Genomic DNA, 24,230 nt, shown 5'->3' on the forward strand with positions numbered 1-24,230 from the left:
ACATATGAGATCACACTGTTCAAAACACCTAACAGGACATCACAAATGTTTTCTACAATGCAGGACATATTTTAATAATTACCATCACGATCATGAGAGTACTACTCTATACTGCACTAGCGAAGCCACACTTGGAATACTGTGTCCAATTCTGGTCACGATGATACAAAAAAGATGATGAGACCTTAGGAAAAAGTACAGAGAAGAGCAACAAAGATGATAAGGAGTTCTGGAGGCTAAATCCATATGATGAGTGGTTAAGGGAACTAGATACGTCTAGCCTAACGAAGAGAAGGTTTAAGAGTGACACAATAGCTATCTTTTGGTACTTGAAGGGTACCTGAGGACAGGACAAAAAGCAATGGGTAGAAGCTTAATTGAAGAGAAATCGAACCTGGAACTAAGAAGAAATGTCCTGATAGTGAGAATAATTAATCAACAGCCTCCCAGAATTGTGAGTGCTCCATCATTGAAAGTTTTCAAGAGACTGGACAACCATTTGTCTGAGATGTGTAAAAGGTCTCCTGCATTGGGCAGGAAGTTGGACTAGAAGACCTCCAAGGTCCCTTCCAGCCTTGTGATTCTATGATTCTACTCTGTTATTACACTAACACATTCAAATAGTAACACTACCGTAGTAGTAGTAGTAGTAGTAGTAGTAGTAGTAGTGGTAGTAGTAATAGTAGTATACATACACAACAATGTGAAATCACAGCTGCCAGTTCCTTGGAGTTGGCTTTCATATTCATCGAGTTCTTACCAACAGCCTAGGATGTTGCAATATATTCATGTAGCATAAATGCAGATCCAAGCAGCATGGCCTTTTACAATTAAAAAAATGGAAATTTTGTCACTACACATATTTTCCAAGTGCCATCAATATCTTTTTCAATATTGCACCCATAGTGCCAATAACCAATGGGATTATCATATCAGGTTTATGCCATAATCTTTCAACTTTAATTTCCAGATGTTGGTTGGTTGGTTGGTTGGTTGGTTGAATTTTTATGCTGCCCATCTCTCCTACAAGGAGACTCTGAGTGACACTCAAGAAAGATGCTTTGTAATCTTCTCTAATTCTTAGCCTTCTGTTTTACTATCTGCTGCTATTGCCACATCAATTACCCATACGTTTTCCTTTTTAAGCATAGTTATAATGTGATGTGCCAAGACTTTTAACAGTTTGCACTTGAAAATCTGACAATATTTTAACCTGCTAATTATCAAGTATTTTTTCACCTTTAAGTTCCTACCCATTTTTATTACTGGTACATGATCATTTTTACAGATGTTCCAGGGAATCATTTTGGTGACTGTATTATGTCAGTATTCATAATCAGTTTGTGCAATCTTCTTGCACAAGCTGAGCATATGATCTACTGTTTCTTCTGCTGCTTTGCACAATATGCATTTGATGATATATTTTTTTAAATTCTGGCTTTGACAGCATTACTTCAAATAGCCTGCTCTTGAAGCAGCCAAAGTTAAGACTTTGAGATTTTTTAAATATTCTAATTGCAAGGGATTGCCAGGTTATTATCATCATTATTTATTAAACTTGTATGTGCCTGACTCCCGATACTCTGGGCAGCTCACAACAATCGAAAGTTATAATGAAATTAATAAAAGAGAAAGAGAAGAGATAGCAAGCACAACAGATCAGATTGGATGCCGTGAAGGATCTCATTCTCCCTTGCCAAAGGCCTGGGTTAAAAGCTTCATGGCTCTCTTCTAAATAAGAACCAAGTTGGGGCCATCTGGATCTCAAGGAAAACCCCATCCCAGAGGACAGGCACTGCTATAGAGAAGGTACGCTTCCAGGGTCCAAATAGAGAACATTGTTTAATCAAAAAAATCTGCAAGAACATGTACCGTGTTTTCCCGAAAATAAGACTCTGTCTTATATTTTTTTAAAACCCTGAAATAAGCGCTTGGCCTTATTTTTGGGGAGGTCTTATTATTTTGGGGTGCGTGGAGCAAGACGGGGCTCCTCTTGCCGTCTTACCTGATTTCCAGCTCTGTCTCCCTAACCCTAACCAGAGGAAATGGCGAGGACTGGCTGTGCATGCATTTAAATATTTTCAGGGAGGGCTTATTTTGGGGGGGCCTTATTTTTGGGGGGAGGGCTTATTTTCAGGGAGGGCTTATTTTGGGGGGCCTTATTTTTGGGGCGGGCTTATTTTCAGGGAGGGCTTATTTTCCGGGGAAGGCTTATTTTTGGGAGAACACGGTAGATTGGGCAGATACTATGTAGATTTCAGTCTTACATACTCTTCTACAAATTCTTTTACTAGAATTCTGCGACCTACCAACCAGATCCTGATATCAAAAACATACTGCTTAGAATGACTCCAGAACTGAACAAAGCTCAGTCTCAGTCTTTTCATGGGAAAAAGTTATCGGATTTTTCTTTCAAGGAGAGAGGGGGAAAGGAAGTTATTTTGTTATTGCTATTATTAAAAAAACAGAACACATTATCTACCTATCAGTCTGAACTCCTTTCCACTGGGTTTCATTTTGTTCCTCTTCCCTCTAGTCCCTTTTTCTTTATATACTGTATGTGATAACCTGAAATGTGAGTCAGAGGGCAGGAAAAGTCATACTACTGAACTTTGTAAATTCACTCTAGGAGCCCTTTTACCTAAAAAGCAAGGTTAAGAAGTCTTTGAATAAATATATGCAAATATGCATACAAGCATATTGACTTTTGCAACAAACCTGAATGGTATTTAAGGCTAGATCAAGAATAGGCTGCTTGATGACTGAGTTCCATCAATAAATCTTCCAGAATGTGCCAAACTTCAATCCCAACTGCATTATTTCTTTAAAATTTTTGCTTAAATAAAAAATAAATAGAATACCAAATATGCCACTAGAATACCTCTTGCCAGTATTTTACAATCTGTCAATTGCAGTTTGGACAAGACTCGCTCCTATTCCAATTATTTTAAAGCTCCATGGAAGAGATCCCATGGGGTACTCAAAGACCCCACCCCATTTTTTTTAAGTTAGCTATTTTACTTTATGAGAGAAAACAAGTAGTTACACAATATGTAAGCAATGCTAGTTCAAACACAAAATTTACCCAAGTTACAAGAAGGACCACTTCAAAATCCATTAGTAGATTGGGCAAACAAATGTAGTAACACACCCATGGAAAAACAATATTTCAGTATGTCCTCCTGGAACAGAAGAGAGTGTTGGCTATAAAATAGAACTTTTAAAAATGAATAAAGCACATTACAAAATCCTGTGCCTTTGTTTTTAAACGTGCCTCCTTCAGTTCACCTGAAATAGTCCAATATTAGTTGTCTCATAGTTGGCACAAGCCAAAACAAACAATGCTGATGAAAGATGAATTCAATAATCAAGAATGCTGCTTCTAGCAGCCAACCAGTTTGTTGCTCAACCTTCTTCACAGTGAGAAACTTAAAGCCTGTCCCTCTATATTTTTTATTAAGCCTCTCCTTTACTCTGTCATGAAAAAAAATAATAATGAAAAGCTTCTTGCATCATGGACTTTTCTGAAGTAAAGCAAAAGATCTATTTTTAACCTTACTCTGGTCTTCATCAATCTGATACCCTCCACGTGTACGAAACTACAATTGCCATTACCACCAGCATGCATAATCATTAGTAATGCTGTTCGAAAGTGATGGGAGTTGTAGTCAAGTGCAACTGAAGAGTATTGTTTTCTAATCTCCCAATCAGTTGCATTTAGCTCTATCCTCATCTCCTTTTCCCTCTTTGTCAAGTTCTCCCAACAATTGCATAGTACCCCTATTATTGTTTCTTTTCATTTATATCTATAAATATTCTACTGTCCTGTAAACAATACTGTAAACAATAATGTGTACTAAATGATTATAGAAAAAAGGTAGAAAAGTCTGCTCTCTTTATAAACAGATAAAGAGAACATGGGTGGTAAGTTCTGGGTTACTAACTTGGAGCCAGTTAGATGGATTAGACTATTACAACCATAATACAGGCTATACAACAGGGGTGTCAAACGCAAGGCCCGTGGGCCCGATCTAGCCCTCAGGGTGCTTAGATCTGGTCCGTGGGCCGTCCTGGAAACAGCGAAGGACTAGCCCGCGGTACCTCCCAGGCTGAGTTTTCAGCCACGATGGCCTCCTGCAAATCTCTGCCAGTAAAAACAGAGCTCAGGGAGGTTGCACACAGCCCACCCAGGCTCCATTTTTGGCCGCATTTTTGCCTCTTGGAGCCCTCTGCCAGCAAAAATGGAGCCTCAATGAGTGCCGTCGAGTTGGCCACGCCCTCCTGGACACGGTCCCCCCGGCCCCCCGAGGTCAAACACAACCCTGATGCGGCTCTCAATGAAATCGAGTTTAACACCCCTGCTATACAAGATAGGATTTGGTATCTAAAACATCTGGACGAAGGGGAGGAAGGAAAGAAATTTTATTTATTTATATACTTAGAAGCCACTCAATCAGCTCTGGAAGATTTCTGGCATTCATAGATCAGGTTAAAAACCTAAGAATAATATAATAATAATAAAAACTTAACAACATTCATAAATACCAGGGACATGTATCATAATAGCCTAAAATACTTATATCATGGGAAACAATAGTACAATATCTCAACTGCCAAGGCCTGCTGAAATATACTGTTCAAAAAAATAAAGGGAACACAAGCAGAAGACATCTGAGATCTGAATGAATGAAATAGCCTTATTAAATACTTTGTTCTTTACATACAATAGTTTATACACTGCTCAAACAACTAAAGGGAACACAAAACTACTGTATGTAACAAACAAAGTATTTAATAAGGCTATTTCATTCATTCAGATCTCGGATGTCTTCTGCTTGTGTTCCCTTTATTTTTTTGAGCAGTGTAGTTAAATTATAATGTCATTCTGTGGCCCTTCAAAAAAAGTATAAAGAGAGCCTATTTTACAAGATCATACTGGAAGGGAAGATATCGCTGGAATAGACTGTCTTGCAAATACCCAGATCCTGACTGACGTAGAGCTTCAAAAGTGAAACCAATATTTTGAACTGCACCCAACAGACTAGTGGACCCCAACCTTTTGGACACCAGGGACTGGTTCAATGAAGAAAGGTTTTTCCACAGACCGGAAGAGGTGTGGTTTTGCATGCTCCCAGCATCTCACAGATGAGACTTTGCTTTTTTGCACAGCCCGGTTGCTGGTATGCTGTGAACCGGTGCTGGTCCATGGGCTGGCGGTCGTTATAATATGGTTGACAACTGAAAACCAGAACAGATCTTGAAGTAATGGTGTTGTATAAGTTAAGAGGACGCACTCATAACAGCTTAAGCTATTATATTGGATCAGCTGCAACTTCTGTAAGCTCTCACAGAATAGCTCCATGGAGAATGCTTTGCCATAGTGCAAGAAAAAGGCGATTGAGATATGATGGATCTCCTGGCCACAGATGCACCTGCTTATTAGGCAGGTGTTTTGAATCTAGAAAAATCCAGAAATCACAAGAAAATAATCAATGGTACTAAAGCAGTGGTGGTATTCAGCTGGTTCTATCCGGTTCGGGCTAACCAGTAGCGGCAGCTTCGGGAGTCTCCACCCATCTGCCCCGACGTAATCACATCCGGTTTTTGACGCTCATACACGCGCTCACATTTGCAAACCGGTAGTGAAGATAAGTGAATACCATCCCTGTACTAAAGGCTTCTAAGAAATAAAGCAGAGCTATCAAACTCCCGGCCCAGAGGCCGGATGCTTCACATGCTGGCTACACCCACGCCTGGTTTAGTGAAGGGGGAAAAAGTCCCAATACATCATGTGACGCCACTGTGACAACGTGAGTTTGACACCCCTGAAATAAAGCAACACCAGAAAGGTCATACTTCCCCCATCCTTGTGTCACTAAAGATCATTTGCAAGCAGTGTATTCTCAACAACTATTTCAAGAAGCAGGAGGTTAGAGATGAGAAAATAATTATGTAGAATATCCAGGCTAAGTAACAGCTTTTTGATGGGAGAATGGATCAGCCTTCCCTCAAGGCTGAAGCATCATTATTTCTCTTGAGGATGCATTTATTATAGCCTCAAGCCAGCTTCTATTCATTGCCCTGGAGGATTTAATTTACCATCAGTGTGTATTAAAAGTCTCATTTTAATAATATTGTAAGATTTTATAAAGATTTTGTTTTCCCTTTAAATGAAATAATTCAGTTGTCACTCTAAATATGTTAATTATAAAATTATAAAACTCCTTAATGCTTTAAATTCAGCTTTTATCTAAGTCTGTTTCCTTTTTCCATCTTCATATTGTTTTATGCTGTTATTATAAAACACAAGTTGGTAGATTATATTATATTTGGAACAGTGGTGTTTACTTGAGATTAACACATTGATATTTGGATAATTTAACTTTTAAAGATTAAAAAAGTTATATCAATATTAATTATATGAGGAGGAGTGGCGGAGCTTGGTGGAGGAGTTAAAGGAGGGATCAGCCTAGAGTTGCTACATAGCCACAAACATACTAAGTTCAACACCCCCCTCTCCCCAAATTCTTTTGACTCGTATCTAGCTTCTATAGCAGGTGCTTACCGTTAGTTAAGAATATTCCTGTGCACAGGCATGAGCAATAGATCTGTTTAATTGGAATTTCACCTGTGGTCCTGGTCTTTCGTGTCTCACATCAACTGTAATTTCTAAATTGTTAATGTTGATAAACATAAGATTGTTTAAATTTTACATCCAAAGTTAAAATATTAATTTAATATTTTAAACATTAATAAACAACTGCAAAATACATTATTTGTTACATAATAATGGTATTTATTGTTTATTTATTTATTTATTTATTGTTTTTGCATATTAAAAATGATGCAACAAAAAGAAAATAAACAAAAATAAACAAAAAAGAAAAACTAACTTCTCCTTTTTGTTCCTTTTCCAATTTGTAGTAATACGTTGATGAAGATTCTCAGTCATCCAGGTAGAATTACTCACATTGATCACATTAGAAATGTAAAAAAATATTAAAAGCCTAAAAATTGACTTTGCAAGAGATTCTGAGGATGTCTCTCTCTCTCTCTCTCTCTCTCTCTCTCTCTTTGATCATGGGCATAAAAATAATTACTTTGGAAACACTGCTTACCTGCTGAATTCAGCAGTGAATTAAAGGGCATGAGTAATTAGCCCAATTCAGATACGTTTACAGAAACTTCTGAAAAATCTAATCGACCGGTTTCCTACATTACCTGTGTAACAGGTTGCCCAACATGTGACCTCTAAACCAAGTGCAGCCCACCAATCATTTTAATGATTTGCTAGATGTTGGTCTCTTTAGTCATACAACCGCCATGTCTATGTGGATCACCATGCAAAATTGCTGCATTACGTTCTGCTTGCTGAATCCCCTGTAAAGATTTGTTCAATAGTTATCTAAACAGCCCTACTTTTGTCAAAGGAAAGTGGACATTCTCAACATTTGGAACAGGTGCATGAGTCACATAAAATATTCTGAGTCCTCATGTCATTTAGGGAGCCATATGTTGCCCCTCCCTGATGTAACATAATTCATCCATTACTGCTTGCAGTATTTCCTGCCATATGCAATCCTTGCCTAAGGGAAAGCCCTTCTACTCATGTCGATCATCATTAGCAAGCTCAAACTCTCACATGCCTTCTTTTAACATTGCAGTTTCAAAGAGCTTTTTCATAAATCTTTCAGATGCCCATTAAGGGAGCCTGCTTTCTTAATTTTCTGGCTTTTATCTAGAGCTGCTTTCAATCTTCCATACACAACAGGGGTGGGGGGAAAGTGTGAGGATTTACGCAGTTGTGTATACTTCTAAACTGAGAAAATTAGGCTATGGGGAAGAATATGTCTAAATCTCAGCTTGAGTATTTGAAAAAGAAGCAGGCAAGGCAGAAAATGAAAATAATATTTGGCTTTGGGGCAAGATAATACAGACTATATTCCCATATTATTCTTTACCTTTGTTTTTTTCTACTGTGAGATATTACACTACAAATTTCTCTTGTTGAACTGGTCTTATGCATTGGTTCCTCTGATAATTAATATTAGTTCTGAATTCAGAAATCAGATTTACTTCAGTTTTCCTCATCCTGGTACTCAACAGATATGTTAGATTCCAATATCAATAAATCAATTCCTTCAAGCATATTGGCAACGAATAACAGGAGATGGAAAAAACTATCATCATTTCACTGGTTCTGTATATGAAAAATGTCATCCATATCAAAGGTGATGCATTAAAAATAATTCAATGTATGAAATGTAACAATCGAAATATACCACTAGATAATTTTAGAAACAAGCACAGACTCTTACAAATATATCTATAACCCCTGCCACTCTAGTACCTGGTACTGACACAATTCTACATCTGAGCCCACAAGAACACTGACTGTCAAGGAGAAAAAAACCCCAAAGAAACAGAACAGAACAGTGCAAGAATTGGAGACTCTTAAGACTGGACTCCCTGAGAAAGCATCATTTGTTATACTTCTTCTCTCTGTCTTCCTGTTCGTAGAATTCTACCGGTATTTACCTGGATTTATCAGTTTCTTCACCATGCCTCCTGATGTACAGCCGTGGTCATTGTTTTGTACATTTGGTATTGGACTAAGCTCACAAATATTCTTTGCTGTATCATGAGCCATGTCTCCAATTAAGTTTCCAACTCGTAATCATCCTTGCTGCAATCTCTGAATCTAGTTTTACTAATTCTTTTATAATGTAGTAATTTGGCATACTGCTTGAAGTAGAGCCTGGTTAATGCAGAACAAAGTGGTAGTGATTTCTTCCTTTCATTTATAAACTATCCATTAGTGAAGAATTAAATTTTGTTTGCTCTTTTCTCAGTTACACTTAGCTATAATTAGTTACTGTTCTAAGATCCTTTTAACAAGCATTATTACCAAGCTACATATCCCCGACCTCTTCCTGTATTTTTTTTTTCTCATAAAGAATTTTACATTTGTCTCTACTATATTTGATTTGTTTATTTTTAGCTGGTTTCTCAAAGCTATGAATATTATTTTGCATTTTGTTTCTGTCTTTTGAATTGTCAAAGTTGACATGTGTGTCCTTCACCTTTGTGTTCATGCCATAAATAAAAAATGTTTAAGAGCAGCTGGACCCAAATCAAGCCTTGTGGTACCCATTTGTTATTTTATGCCAGTATGACAAGGAACTGTTGATCCGCACTCTCTGGAGTATTGTTTTTAAGACAACTGTGGCTTGTAGCTATTAGCTAATAGACATGTAATTCTCCATACTTAATCAACCTATAAATCAGAATGTCTAGAGCTATTCTATCAAATGCTTTGCTGGGGTGAGGGGAAGGATTTTTTTAAAAAGGACCAGCATAAAGATGCTGAAAGGCTAAGTTTGTAGCAGAAAAGAATAGTTGGAATGGTGATTGCATTTTCAAGTCATCTATACAATCTCCATTCTGAGGTACAAATATCCAGCAGGATATGAAGCTTTTTTGAAAAATCTGGACGTTGATAGAATCCCCACCTCCACCCAAATGATTCATTTTCCAGTAATGTTCATGGCACAGCTGCCTTTAGTTGCCTATTGGCATACTTACTTTCACCTGGTCTCCCTTACTTTCAATCTGATCTCTGATTCTTCAGTATCTGTATTTGAAAAGAAACTCACTCCAAAAAATACCTTTTTGCTGCTTAAAAACAATATTGTTTCATATCTCGTTTCTGTAAATTCAGCTACTGCACTTCTTTATTGATTGCTGTGTTTTATTTACGTCTCATGTACTGGTCTAAAGAGAAAAGCTTTCATATTCAATCAAGCTGTTTATATACAGCCTCCCAGGGCTTATTTGGATGTTCACTACTACAAGTGAGAAATGCAAATATAACAGAAATGTCTTCTGGAGACTCAGTTTGGGATTTCTGCTATTGTCACTCACAATGAATGCTCCCCTTCCTGCAGAGGAAATTTATGTATGTATGTATGTATGTATGTATGTATGTATGTATGTATGTATGTATGTATATTTCAATTTGTATACCGCCCTTCTCCTAGTGGACTCAGGGCAGTGCACAGCCAGAACTAAAACACATATCAATACAAAATTTAAAATTATTAAAAGAATTACATACTTTGGCCCAAATTTAAAACAATTCGAATTAAAACCCATTGACAAATTAAAAGCTAAAAAACTAAAAAAGACTAAAAATACTTAGGCTTCTTTTGGATAGGATGCTGTACTGGGAACCTGAAATACTAGTTTTTCCAGTATCTGCAATTTCCAGCTGATGTGACCAACTAGTCTCGCCTTCCCAGTATGCAAAAGTCTTTTTCAAAATCTGTATATCCACATTAATTTAAAAAAATAAAGAAAGTCAAAGGATTCCTCTTTTGAATTTGAGATAAACATTTATTTCCTTTTCCAATCAACTACTATTTTTTAAAAAGCCAAATACTTTGATTTAGTTCGAACAAAAGCATAAATTCGGATATTTCTAATCTGGTGAATTCTAACACATAGCCAAATATAATATTACCATCTTTCTTTTTTTTCTAATTGTAAAGAAAAAGACTTTAAAAACTTTGTGAAAGCACCAGGAAACTACAAAAAGAAAATGTTTTCTCTTTCTTCTTCCCTTCTCTCTCCCAGCAACTTCTACAAAAGAACCAGAGTAACTGGATAACGAAAGCCCCCTGAAAGTATCATAAATTTAATAAGTAAATAAATAATTTCACAGAACAGAGAAGAGCTATTTATTATATTCATTTGAGTCCAACTCTCTCTCAGTGGTGTAATCTTTAAACTGGTTTGATTCTTATTCTAATAGGCTGCAACTGTAGAAAAGCCCAGTTATAGATAGTAACCCCTAGTTAACTTCGGCTAATCATAGAAACTAAGTTGGATCTAATTAATATTTGGATAGACCATTAGAAAAACCTTGGAGATGTAGTTCAGCCTAAGGGGTAAAAAAAATCAGTTAGAGGATGGGAATGACAAGCAATTTCCTTATTTTGATAAAGGCTTTCACAATCAGTGTCAGTCCAGAGGTGATGAGTTTCTGTGCTAATAAGTTATGTTCTAATTACCAAATATTTATGCTCACTTTCACCTCTTAAGATGCCAATCACAGTTGCTGGCAAAACATTTGGATACCAAATAATTAGAACATAGCCTATCAGCCAGAAGTTCATCACCACTGAACTTCCCATGTAACTGTCAAGAAAACTATATGGACATTTCCATGTAGTCCTAAGAGTTCAACTCAACCGAAAGAGCAGCTTTTCCTTTAATTTTGAAATAATGGCATCTTTTTTAAAACACTGCAGTAAAGTATTGCAACTTTTAACCCAGTTAAGAAACGTTTTTATGAATGTGAAAACCTTTTCTCTGGATTTTCTCTTGGAATATCAGGAGATACTGTAACCCTATAGTTACAAAACTTAAAACAGAGAGAAAACAGTCATTTTGATTTTGATGTCATTAAAATTCATTTTAATTTATCAATATGTTTATAGTATGAATCAGGCCAATTCTTTCAGCTTTAGCAGTTTTATAGAGTTTTTGACTAGGCAGGATGCTAGTCCACTCTTAGACTAGACTAGCCATGCGGAATTTTAATAACCCACCTAAAACAAGAGTAGTGAAGCTTCAAGAGATCCAACAGCCTTTGCAATTCTCAGGGCAACAGGATCTTCTAGCTCTCCCTCAAGCTCCACCTAAAACCCCAAATTTTGAAGAGTAAGGACCAGCTCACCTGCAACATTTGTAAAAGGTTTTCCACACAATAGCATTGTATCATTTACAAATTTTATGTGTCTTTTAATCACTCTCAAAACCTTTATGTTCTCCAGCGCGCTGCTTGGAGAATCCAAAATAATGGGTAGGTTCCTCAGTTTCATTGCTTGACTGGGTGACTGTTTCTTTAAGAAACATCCTTGGCCACTCCTCCTGTGTCTGGCTAGTCCCCAGTTCATTCACTCAGTCAAGAAAGAGACTGGGTTTCTCCTTGGCTCTAGCAATTGACTGAAGAACTTACATATTTTGGATTTTTCAACCTACTTTCTGAGCGGTGTGGATTCCACTCTGTCAACTGCTTGTCGGGCTGACCTAATTCTGCTCTTCGGCGGCGGGTGAGTTTGCCCTGGGAATCTGCCAGGGGGGCTCCCCTCCGTTCATTTCTGTCAGGTTCCTCGGAGCTCTACCATGTGGCAACTCCGAGTGATTATTATATTGCCGCTGGCGCTGTGTTGGAATCCGGTCGGCCGGACTTACCACCTTCGCCTCCCACACCGCTCCGACTTTGAAGTGGCGGCCAGGGGTCCCTACATACTTCAGCAAACCCCTTTCAAAGGAACCGCTTATTAGTTTAATGATTTGTGGCGCTGCGAGGCTTAGACTGGCAACTTTTACGTTTTGTTCTACTTCTGAGGCTTTCCCGCTCGTTAATGGCGCCGGCGGCTGTGTTAGTGCCGCGCGCCATGTTTGGATGATTGACAGCCTCCCTCAGCGGTCCTTTATCGGCGGTTTCGGCGGTAATGGCGCTCGGCAGCTGAACTCGGGCCGCCTGCCATTTTTTACCTTGTTTAGTGACTTCCCGCCGACTTTCTGACAAAGGGATCTGGCAGCAACGGCGATCGTTGGCTGATCCAGCCCCGCGCCTTAAAATAGTTTTACCTAAGTGACTTTTGCCTGCTAGCAAGGGTCTGGGTTTGAATTTATCGCTGCAGGGCGCTCAATGGCTCCATAGGGTTTCGCGCCATTTCAAACCGTTTTCTGAGACCTCTGATGATTGACAGATACAAGGGCCTGTGCTTGCCCAGGAAGGCGTTTTGTTCTCAACGGGCGTTTTTCTGAGTTAAAAGTGTGCCTTATTTTTTCTGCTCTGCTGCAAACCGGTTCTGGGTGTATTGACACCTTATGACCATTCGATTATGGTTTATTTTACTGATCTGTCTGCATATCAGCAGTGCTCCTGTTTATAAAAAAAATAAATAAATAAAAAAGAATAAAGAATAATTCATTAAATCTATAAAGCATTCAATAAATATGTACATAATATTAATAATAAAATATTAATCAATACAATTTTAATCAATTTCAATCTCTGAACTGTTTTGTTTCAGTGACTTACCTTATCCACGCTCCAATCATGGCTGACTCTGATATGTCATCGGAAGTGGAGCAGGCCTATAGTCCACCTGAGGCCAGAAAGCGGTCTAAGACGACTTCCAGGGCTCCAAAGAGTCGTGCTGTCAGGGCTAGATCCGCTAGCCCTCATCCTTCCACACGTTTGACGGCCACGGATAGGGCGGAAGAACGAAGGCGTAAGGCCTTTGAGAGGCAATACCTTCTTGCCCAGCAAAGGGCCCAATCCTCCCATCGACAGCTGTCTCCGGATAGGCAATCCCATCTGCCTCTGGATCATTCTATGACCGCTCAGGGCCCCTCAGATGTTCAACACCTGAGGGAAGCTGCCTTTCCATCTGTGATTCCAGAAGCCAATGAGCCAGTTAGCCAACCTTCGGTTCGGGCTGCTCCGGAGGCTACCTTTACGCCAACCGCAGCTGGCCTTCGTCCATCTGAAGGCCTCCAGCCTGCTATGTCTAGGGATATCCAGGATCTAGTGTCTCAGACTGTCTCTCGCATTCTGGCGTCTGCTCCTCACCATCATCCTCACCACCTGTCTCAAACTCAGGTCATGTCTCAGCCCGCGTTGGCTCCTGTTTGTGATGAACAACGACGTGTCTATTCACACTGTCCTGAACCCTTCCTTGCGGAGGATTCCCTATGGGGGGAAGAGGAGCTCGAGGAGGGAGAATTGTCTGAGGATGAAGATCTGGCTCCGGAGAGACCTGCATTCACGGGGCTTTTCAGACCTTCCATGTTTAAATCCTTGCTCCACAAAGCCAAGGTTACCACGAACATGGGCATTACTCCCTCTCAACCTTCACAAACCGGGGGTCCTAATCCTCATGACGATTTGTTTCATCTGCAGAAACCGGATCAGGATTTTATCCCATGTCCAGAATTATTCACAGACGTGGTTCAGAGATCGTGGTCTCAACCGGCCTATATATCGGCTCCTACCGGACTGGACAAACGCTTGTATTGTTCTGATCCTACCTTTCAAGACCTGATACAAGTGCCTACTGTGGATCCCCCTGTGGCCCACCTTACGTCTTCCTCGGTGATCTCTAACGACGTCCTTGACGGACTCAGGGCCGAGGACAGGAAGTCTGAGCTGTCTCTCCGCAAGACACACCAAGCAGCTGCCTGGGCCATCAGGTCTGCTACTGCTACTTCCTTCTTTGCCCGCGCATCGCTGATCTGGATGCGCCAATTACAGGAGCGGCTCCCACCTGAGGACAGCAGGCTCCACCACGACATAAATAAAATTGTGGCAGCCACAGAATACTGTGCAGACGCATCCTTAAATGCGGCCAAATTTTCGTCTCGGGCCCTTGTCTCCAATATCACCACCCGGCATCTTCTTTGGCTCCGCCACTGGAGGGCCGACCTCAAATCAAAGTGGAAGCTAGCATCTGCTCCCTACAAGGGTTCTCTTCTCTTTGGAGAAGCCTTAGACCCGATACTTGTGGAGGATAAGGATAAGCGTAAGATCATGCCATCCTCCTACAGACGCCATGACAGGCGGTTTGCCCCTTATGGTCAACGGCAGCCATTTCGGACTGACTCCGGACCCAGGGGGTCCTATTTTTCCCGACAATATCCCCTCGCAGAAGATCGAGCCTTTGATCGACCTGCCTACCGTGATCGAGGCAGAGGTCAGCCTTCCACCAGACGCCAGTACCGTGGGTCCTCCAACCGGCCCTTCCGAAGGGGCAAGTGACTATGCTACAGAACTCCCTATCGGAGGTCGTCTCCTCCATTTTCTGCCCCAATGGGTCTGTTCTACAACAGATGCTTGGGTTCTTCAGACTGTGCGCTTCGGTCTTACTCTAGACTTCCTCTCCAGCCCTCCGGAACGCTTCATTCGGTGCCATCTTCCGAGCAATCCGGTGAGGAGGGAATTATTGGACGCAGAGATGCAACACCTACTCGACATCTCCGCTATCGAACCAGTGCCGGTAGAACATCGGGGCTCCGGGTTCTACTCGCGCCTGTTTCTCGTCCCCAAGTCTTCCGGGGACTGGAGAGGGATCCTGGACCTGAAGGCCTTGAACAAGTTCGTCAAATACCACCATTTCAAGATGCACTCGCTCAAATCGATCCTGCAGGGCGTCCGACGAGGCGACTTTATGACATCAGTCGATCTCAAAGAGGCTTACTTGCATGTCCCGATCCGTCCTTGTCATCGACGGTTTCTTCGATTTGCCTATGCCAACAGGCACTTCCAGTATCGGGCCATGCCGTTTGGCCTCTCGTCCGCCCCTCGGACCTTCACGAAGCTGCTGGCGACATTAGCAGCATCCCTGCGACAGGTCCCCATCAGGGTCATGTGCTATCTGGACGATATCATCATCCTTTCTGCTTCTCGTCATCGAGCGGTCGTCGATCTGAAGGTCGTTTCTCGTGTCCTACGACAGCACGGGTTCTCCCTGAACCTCAACAAAAGTCAGCTCTCGCCTACTACTCGTATCCTCCATCTGGGGGCTTTCATAGACTCCGTCTGCTGTCGGGTTTTCCTATCCCCCGACAGGATTCACAGCATTCAGTCTTTAGTGACCAGGGTTCTTTCCCTCAGGTCCGTTTCCCTGATCACTTTGTCCCAATTGCTCGGCAAGCTAATTTCGTGCATCTCCATTGTCCCGTGGGCTCGTCTTCACACTCGCCCTCTCCAATGGTTCCTCCTGCCCTATCAGAGATCCCACCGAGCCTGTTCGAACATAACCGTTGTCCTACCAGCTACAGTACGGCTGTCTCTGAGGTGGTGGCTCTCCCCGGCCATACGGAAGGGCTCCTTCTTTCTGGAACCCAATCGCTTAACCCTGACAACAGATGCAAGTCAATTCGGCTGGGGCGCCCATATGCAGTCTTCAGTTGTCCAAGGCCGCTGGTCCACTCGGGACTTACGGCACGACATAAATTGGCTGGAACTACGAGCGGTCCACCTCGCTCTCCGTCACTTCAAGTCATCTGTGAGAGGGCATCATGTTCTTGTCCTAACGGACAATACAACAACGAAAGCCCACATCAACAGAGAGGGGGGAACTCGCTCCAGACAGCTGATGGAGGAGGCAACGAGAATGCTCCTTTGGGCAGAGAAGACAGTGCTCTCCCTAACAGCCGAGCACATCTCCGGCGTCGAAAACATCACGGCAGATTGGCTCAGCCGGACTCAAATAGATCAGGCGGAGTGGCGTCTAGCTCCTGTCTTGTTCGGGGAGATATCCAGGCGGTTCGGCCTTCCAGCGGTCGACTTGTTCGCAACCCGGCTGAACACCCATCTTCCCCGATTCTTCTCCCGGTTCCCCTGTCCCGGAGCGGAAGGATGCGACGCTCTTCGGAGCAGGTGGCCACAAGACCTTCTCTACGCCTTTCCGCCTCTGCCGCTCATCCCTCGAGTGATTCGCAAGCTGTTGGAGGAGAAAGCGGATCTCATTCTTGTCGCCCCCAATTGGCCACGTCGCGCTTGGTACGCGGACCTTCTGAATCTCTCGGTGGAACGTCCTTGGCACATTCCCAACGACCAGATCTCTCTCAGCCAGGGGGTCGTACTGCACCCAGATCCTCAATGGTTGCAGTTGACCGTCTGGCATTTGAGAGGATCAGATTGAGGAAGAACAACATCCCGGCCAGTGTGATCCACACTATGCAATCTGCCAGGCGTGCATCCACTAACCGTGTATATGACGCCACCTGGCGTGCCTTTTGCACTTGGTGTTCCAAGTCTCATCAGGACCCTACAACTGCATCTCCTTCTGACGTGCTTGTTTTTCTACAGGAGGGTTTGGACCGCGGCCTTGCTCCTAACACCCTCAGGCGACAAGTGGCCGCCCTTAGCACAGTTCTGTCTTCTGGGAACGATCGACCTTTGACCCAGAATTCCAGTATACGGACATTTTTACGGGGAGCATCCAATCTACGTCCTCCTACAGTCCATAGATACCCAACCTGGGATTTGCCACTTGTTCTATCAGCCCTCATGTCACCTCCATTTGAGCCTTTGGCTTCTATATCTCTACGATATCTAACTCTTAAGGTTGCCTTCTTAGTGGCGATTACTTCGGCGAGACGTGTGTCCGAGCTGGCAGCTCTTTCGGTACGTCCTGACCTTTGCGTGTTCCATCCCAGCAAGGTGATACTTCGTACAGATCCTTCCTTCCTGCCAAAGGTAAATTCTCTATACCACCGTGCCCAAGAGTTAATTCTGCCTGACTTTTGTCCGGCCCCTAGCCATCATCTTGAACAGCAATGGCATACCTTGGATGTTAAACGAGCTCTTCGCCGATACATCAAGCGGACTGCGTCCTTCCGTAAATCAGAGGCATTGTTTCTATCGTTTCATCCTTCTACCTTAGGCATGAAAGTTTCCTCGTCCACGATAGGCCGTTGGATTAGGGCCTGCATCATCACGGCGTATCGCTCCAACCGGTCTCCTCTGCCAGGGAGGATACTTCCACACTCTACCCGTAGCTCAGCCACTTCAGCGGCTTGGGCTACCCAGGCATCTATCCTTGATGTCTGTAGGGCTGCTACATGGACTACCTTAACTCCTTTTGTTAGACATTACAAAATTGACTCCTTTGCCTCGGCTGAAGCTTCCTTTGGACGTCGAGTATTGCAGTCTGTCCTGACTGTTCCTGCCCGGGGTGACGCAGCCTCCCACCCTACTTCGAACTAGCTTGGGTATATCCCATTATTTTGGATTCTCCAAGCAGCGCGCTGGAGAACGAACGTTGTCTTACCTGAACGTTCCTTCTCTGCGCGCTGATGGAGAATCCAACCCATCCCTGGGCTGCTTCCGGCCAGGACTGCCTTGTTTCTGTCTCCTTCTGTTGTTTCAGGACTATACCATCCTCTATTGACTTCGCGAATGAACTGGGGACTAGCCAGACACAGGAGGAGTGGCCAAGGATGTTTCTTAAAGAAACAGTCACCCAGTCAAGCAATGAAACTGAGGAACCTACCCATTATTTTGGATTCTCCATCAGCGCGCAGAGAAGGAACGTTCAGGTAAGACAACGTTCGTTTTAGGACTATTAGATTTAAATAGCTTAAAAATGCACCAGAGCATTCAAATAAACATGAAATCCAGCAGGTAGCTGGATCTGGATTTCTGGTAGCTGGATTTGCTAGTACACATCTAGCAAATTAGATAATGAAGTAGTAGTCAAAAATATCACATTTCTAAAATACATCCCATTTTAGGAATGTGGTATTTGTGACTACTATAATTCAAAGCCTTTATTGTCATTGTACATCATGTATAGAATGAAATTGGTTTAGCCTCTACTGGTGCAGTCCATACAAGAATACAAGACAACATGAATAATATAAAGAATAATTCTTACACAACTAGTCATGCGTTTCCATATGTACGTACTACTTTATTATCTAATTTGCTAGATGTGTACTAGCAAATGCAGCTACCAGAAATGCAGCTATCAGAAATATTAGCAAAGCCAGCCACTAGCACATCCCGCTACCAGATATCCAGGTCCAGCTACCTGCTGGATTTAGTAGTAGTAGTAATGGTAGTCAGAAATACCACATTCCTAAAATATATCCCATTTTAGTCAACAATAAAATACAAGTCGGCAAGAAACTAGCATAGTTTATGCTCCCTAAGCTTCCTATATACTAGATGCTCTCCAGATGTTCTGACCTTTAACTTTCTGATTCTCACTCAGTGGCAAAACAAAGTCCAACCAAGTCAGAGGGCAACTAATTAAGGACAGCTATTCCATTTTAGAATTTCATTTTGTTCTAGTCTTATAAAAGCATAGAACAGCACAGAAGCTAGTCTCTCTTTTATGGTTAAAGAAAACTGGCTAACCCACTCATAAAATATATCCCTACCTGTCCTCAATACTCTGAAGTGTTTGCAAACAGGATGAATGCCAGGGTGTGTTTTAGCATGCCATCTCCCAAAAGAAAAAAAGGGAAAAAAAAAAGGGAAAAGCACCTGGTACCAAGCACAAAAGGCTGACTCACCTGCTTCGCATTCATTACCCTTTTAGAATGGGGACACGAGGACATGATGTACTTCTCAAAGGTAGAACAATTTTCCAGTATCAGCCAGAGCAGCTGTACATACAGCCATTTCCCAGAAAGAAGGGCTTCTAATAAAACGGGGGGGAGCGTAGTGGACACAAAACATTACCCCTTTTCCTATGTGACAAACCTGTGTTTTCTTTCTTTAAAACAAAAGGAGACAATATGATCATCTATAAAAGACAATTATCAAATGACTATCGTTACTGTATTAAGACCTTAATACTGAAGACTTCTTTTTCTGTATCATACTGTGGAGATGTTCAAAACTTGTTTAAAGAAAACTGTGCTCCTTCATAAACTTTTCAGAAACTCCAACAGAATTCTTTCTTTCTTTCCAACAGAAAGAAAACTAAGGCCATGTATTCCGGCCCCTACTTCCCAAATATTTAACATGAAAAAGGATAGGCTACCTTCATGCAATTAGTTCTGTAATTATACTGTTCTTATCATCATCCCATTTTTGTTATTTTAGATTCATAATGGTAAGCAAACATCCCTTAAAGACAACCTTTTCCTTTCTGCTGAACCAAGCAAATATGAATATGTCCTAGGGTGCTCAAAATTCAGAAATGGGGAAATGATGAAACAATAGAGATGTAGCTCTTAGAATAAGCCCAATGCCAGAAACTTCTAAATCAGAATTGTAATGGAAAGGATTTCTTGAAGTTGGAAAACACACCAGTCTGAAGAAATAGCAGACATAAAACTAAGCAAAATTATAAAGAAAGCTAGTATTGCCAAGTTTAGAAAGTTGGAGTAGGGAAACAGCAATATATGTGAATTATTGGAAATCATAACAATCAAATTGTTTCAAATTTGCAACTTGCCTATAATTGCTAAAAATCAAGGTCCACATTTGGAGAATTTCTGCAATACACACTCTAATACATCTTTTAAAAATTTATTTATAATAAAATATTACTTGCAAGTTTGCATTTCTTCTTAATGCCTCATTCATCTTTTTTCTTCTTCTATATTTACACCAAAAAAGGGGCAGGGGAAGACTAGGCAAGTAGAAACACATGTACAAATTTTGTTAAGAAAAGAACAAACCTCTCTTTTTCTAGATCACACTTGAGATATCAGCATAGGTTACATTAGAAAAGAATGTTCTTGGTTGTTAAGTTTTATGTTTCTGCATTCGGTGGCCTTGCCTTATACGGGCCTCTCTTCTTGGAATCCTTTTCCAAAATACAAATCAAGTAGTGAATAATGGATGCATGCCAATTGTGAGAAACCGTAAGAGCGTTATGAGCTAAATAATGTAGACTTTGGAGCCAAGAGGATGGCTTTCTCTTTTATTTGTATCCATGCATGCATTTGAAGGTATTATTGGTAAATAAAGTAGTCTATATATAGCTCAACACAAGATATATTGCATGACCTTTAAGATTAATTTATTATAGGTTATGGCTTAAATGAGATTCATGTTATAATAAATGCATTAATCTGTAAGATACTTAAGAACTTTTTATTGTTAAGGGACCACAAACTAGCAAGGCTCCTAATCAGACTATTTTCTCAAAAATGATTTTAGTTCTTCCACATTAGTATCAGAATCACGAAAAGAAATAAGATCTCCACAATTTATTTTCAAAGTATATTCACAGAATATATGCCATGGAGAGAACCTTTGCCTTTGGACCAACAGATGGAAGTTAAACTCATGGAATCTTTGATGGAATACTTGTAGAAAAGGAACAACAATATACCCTGTTTCCCCCAAAATAAGACATCCCCTGATAATAAGCCCAATCGGGCTTTTGAGCACATGGCAATAAGCCCAAGCGCTTATTTCAGGGTTCAAAAAAATATAAGACAGGGTCTTATTTTCAGGGAAACATGGTAATTAGTAAATAACAACAGCAATCAGAAGGTATCGATCAGCTGTCCTTCTCTTCAAATCTGTTCCTTGTTTTCTGAAAATGATTAGACATTAAAAGAGGAAATTTGTTGGCTAGAGTGCTGTTGGGAAATTACCATCTGAAGGAAAAGTAGACTAAAATGAGGAAGTTTATAGGGACTTCTCATATTATCCAGATTTCCTAAACCAAACTTTCTAAAATCCTCAGTCTTTAGCTATGCTAGTTAGGAATTCTGGAGTTGCAATAAAGCAGATCCCAGATTAGAGAAAACTGAATAATACAGTATCATGGTAATATCGTACAGTAGCAATCTAAGCAGTTTCCATATTGTTCCAAGTTTTGTTAGCGTCTTGTCTAAAAATGTGAGTAGCAGGATCCAGAGGAAGCTAACGACTGTTACTAATATGACTAGTTACTAATGACTGCTTCAAAGGCTACCCCAAACTACTGACAATCATAAAACTGGACCATTGAACTCAATCCTCTTTCACTGTAGCAAATTAAAACATCCCAAACAGATGAATGGGCAACCTATGCTTGAGTACATTCCATGGACAGAAACCCCCGTTAGTTTGTAGAATTCAGATGTAACACTAGCAGCAAACTGAATTCTTTCTGGGACTTGTGATAGGATTTGTTATTTCAAATGGATCAATGGGATGGGTCCACTTTCCAGTTTTGTCTTTGAAGCCAATCATTATGTTTCATTTAAACTGCACCTTTAGTTTTAATAGCATGTTGTTAATTAAATTGACTCCTTGCAATTCTGGGCCATTTACGAATTATTAGAAACATTTAAAAGTGAAAACCCACAAAACAAAAGGAAAAAAAAGTGGCAGAAGAAACAAACCCAAATAGGAAGAAAAATGGGGAGGGGGGGAGGCTTCAATCACGTTCACCAAAGGCCAGAATAAACAGAAAGGATTTCAGAGCCCTTTGAAACACCTTCAGGGTAGCAGCCATTCAAAACTTGGTAGGAACCTTATTCCAGAGGGATGCTATTAACTGCTATTTGACTGAAGGAATTCTGAGTGCACCAACTCTGTCAAATCAATTCTGGGACAGATACTTATGGGAGACAGACAGAATAGGGAAAGAAAGACAGGTAATTCTCAACGTACGACCATAATTGAGGCCAAAATATCTGTTGCTAAGCAAGACATTTGTTAAGTGAGTTTTGCCCCATTTTACAACCTTTCTTGCAGCAGTTGGTAAGTGAATCACTGCAGTTGTTAAGTTAGTAACACGTTTGTTAAGTGAATCTGACTTCCCCATTGACTTTGGTTGTCAGAAGGTCTCAAAAGAGGATCAGCTGATCCCAGGACACTGTAACGGTCATAAATTTGAGTCATATGCCAAACGTCTGAATTCTGATCACATAATAATGGGGATACTGCAATGGTTTTAAGTGTGAAAAATGATCATAAGTCACTTTTTTCAATGCCATTGTAACTTTCAACAGTCACTAAACAAACTGTTGTAAATTGAGGGCTACCTGTAATTAGCACTCTAAGTTATTTTATTAAGCCAGGTCTGAAATATATAATGAACAGTCCATACTTTTCTCTTAAAAATAAGCCTCCCTGATTTCACTGAGGCTTATAGGTAGCCCTTGAACTTACAATCACAACTGGGAGTAGAAAATTCATCATTAAATGGTGCAGTCATTAAGCGAGACATCACGTGACTGTAAGGTGCAACTTTTCCTGCTGGCTTCCCCATTGACTTTCCTTGTCAAAGCAGGCTGAAAAAGTTGCAAAAGGCAATCACATGACTGCAGAATGCTACAATTGTCATAGGTGCGAGCCAATCATAAGTCACTTTCTTCAGTGCCATCATAACTTTGAATGGTCGCTAAAAAGTCGAGGACTACCTAAATTCCCATGTAAATGTACAATATATAAAGCCGCAACCTAGTAAAATTTCAGTCTGCCCAAACAAGCTCTTATCACTCACTCTTACTTGCTAAATGATGAATTAGCAAGCCAAGACTATGCAAATGGAGCCATAGCATATATTATTTAAATTGCGGAATTTACATCTCCCAATCTTCAGCAATGTTATTCGGCATGACTAATAGTAAGAAAACACATTACTAGTAGGCATGCTCAAAATGAGTATGGAATTTGATATCCATGATAATAAGATTTGCTTCAAGATCTTATGAAAACTATTATTTTCTAAATTTGCCCTATTCTTAGGTGAAAGTGTTCTCTTTTATCAGCATATTTTCAACAAGCACTGTATCAGTGCTAACAGCTGCTATTCATCGAGCCCAGAGTAACAATGCAGGGTGCACAGTATTAACTATATGAATATCAATGGGAAGGGTGATTCGGGGGTTTATTTCAGAGTGTTTTTTATAAAAAGATGTTTCAGGAGTTTCATTAGAGTTTTGATGAATTTTCTGCTTCAAAATAGTAAAACCCATATGACCTAATTTCAGCAATAGTTTTGCCAATAATCTGTACGGTTTAGAATAGCTCAGTAGGCAAATGATACTCCTTACTACTCAGACTATAAACTCTTAAATACTATATCAAGCTAACACTGGTCTGATGAAGTACAATGATACTTGGATTTATGACAAGTAATTACCCAAGCCAAGAATTTTGATAAGTGTATTTTTTAAAAAGCTACCATTAAATTTGTTTTTTAGAAAATTCAAATTACAGGCAAAGGGGCATGCTTTTTGTAAACACATAAGTCAAGGCAATATGTAGTTATTTCCTTTACCTAAAAGTAGAAACTGCAGACTCATTAAATATAAATAAATCATTGCAAAATGCAGAGATGCTGTACAATATTGATGGAAATGTCATTAAATTTTCAATAATAACTTCTTCCATATTTGGCCTTACTTTTTAAGAAAGAAAGGTTTATTTTTTCAATTCTACCAGCAAAGCACTTTTTCCCATCATCAAATACACTTGGCCTTTTCAAAGAACAATATGTGAATTGTATTCATTTAACAAGAAACATGTTTTATTCAAATACTAGCTGATAACCCGGCATTGCCCGGGTATTTATTTATCCCAATCCTGTATTAGACAGGAAGAGCAACTTCACCCTGAGACCTGATTTCAGCAAGAATTAAATTAGTTAAAAATGTTTTCGCTGTCCCCCAGAAGTGTCAATTAAAATGATACCACCTTGTTGTTTTGCTAGCTGATCCATGATTATTTGGTATGCTTTTTT

The 24,230-nt window shown here is 40.5% G+C and overlaps 1 protein-coding gene across 1 annotated transcript in view; it reads right to left on the minus strand.

Annotated features, from left to right (window-relative positions):
* The window catches only part of MNAT1 (MNAT1 component of CDK activating kinase), a 136,544-nt gene that overhangs the window by 97,220 nt on the left and 15,094 nt on the right, over positions 1-24,230 (minus strand). The window lies entirely within an intron of this gene.

The sequence above is a fragment of the Pituophis catenifer genome, unplaced genomic scaffold, assembly GCF_029215685.1.
Source record: "Pituophis catenifer annectens isolate HBS135680 unplaced genomic scaffold, rPitCat1.0.hap2 SCAF_1, whole genome shotgun sequence".
NCBI classification, from domain to species: domain Eukaryota; kingdom Metazoa; phylum Chordata; class Lepidosauria; order Squamata; family Colubridae; genus Pituophis; species Pituophis catenifer.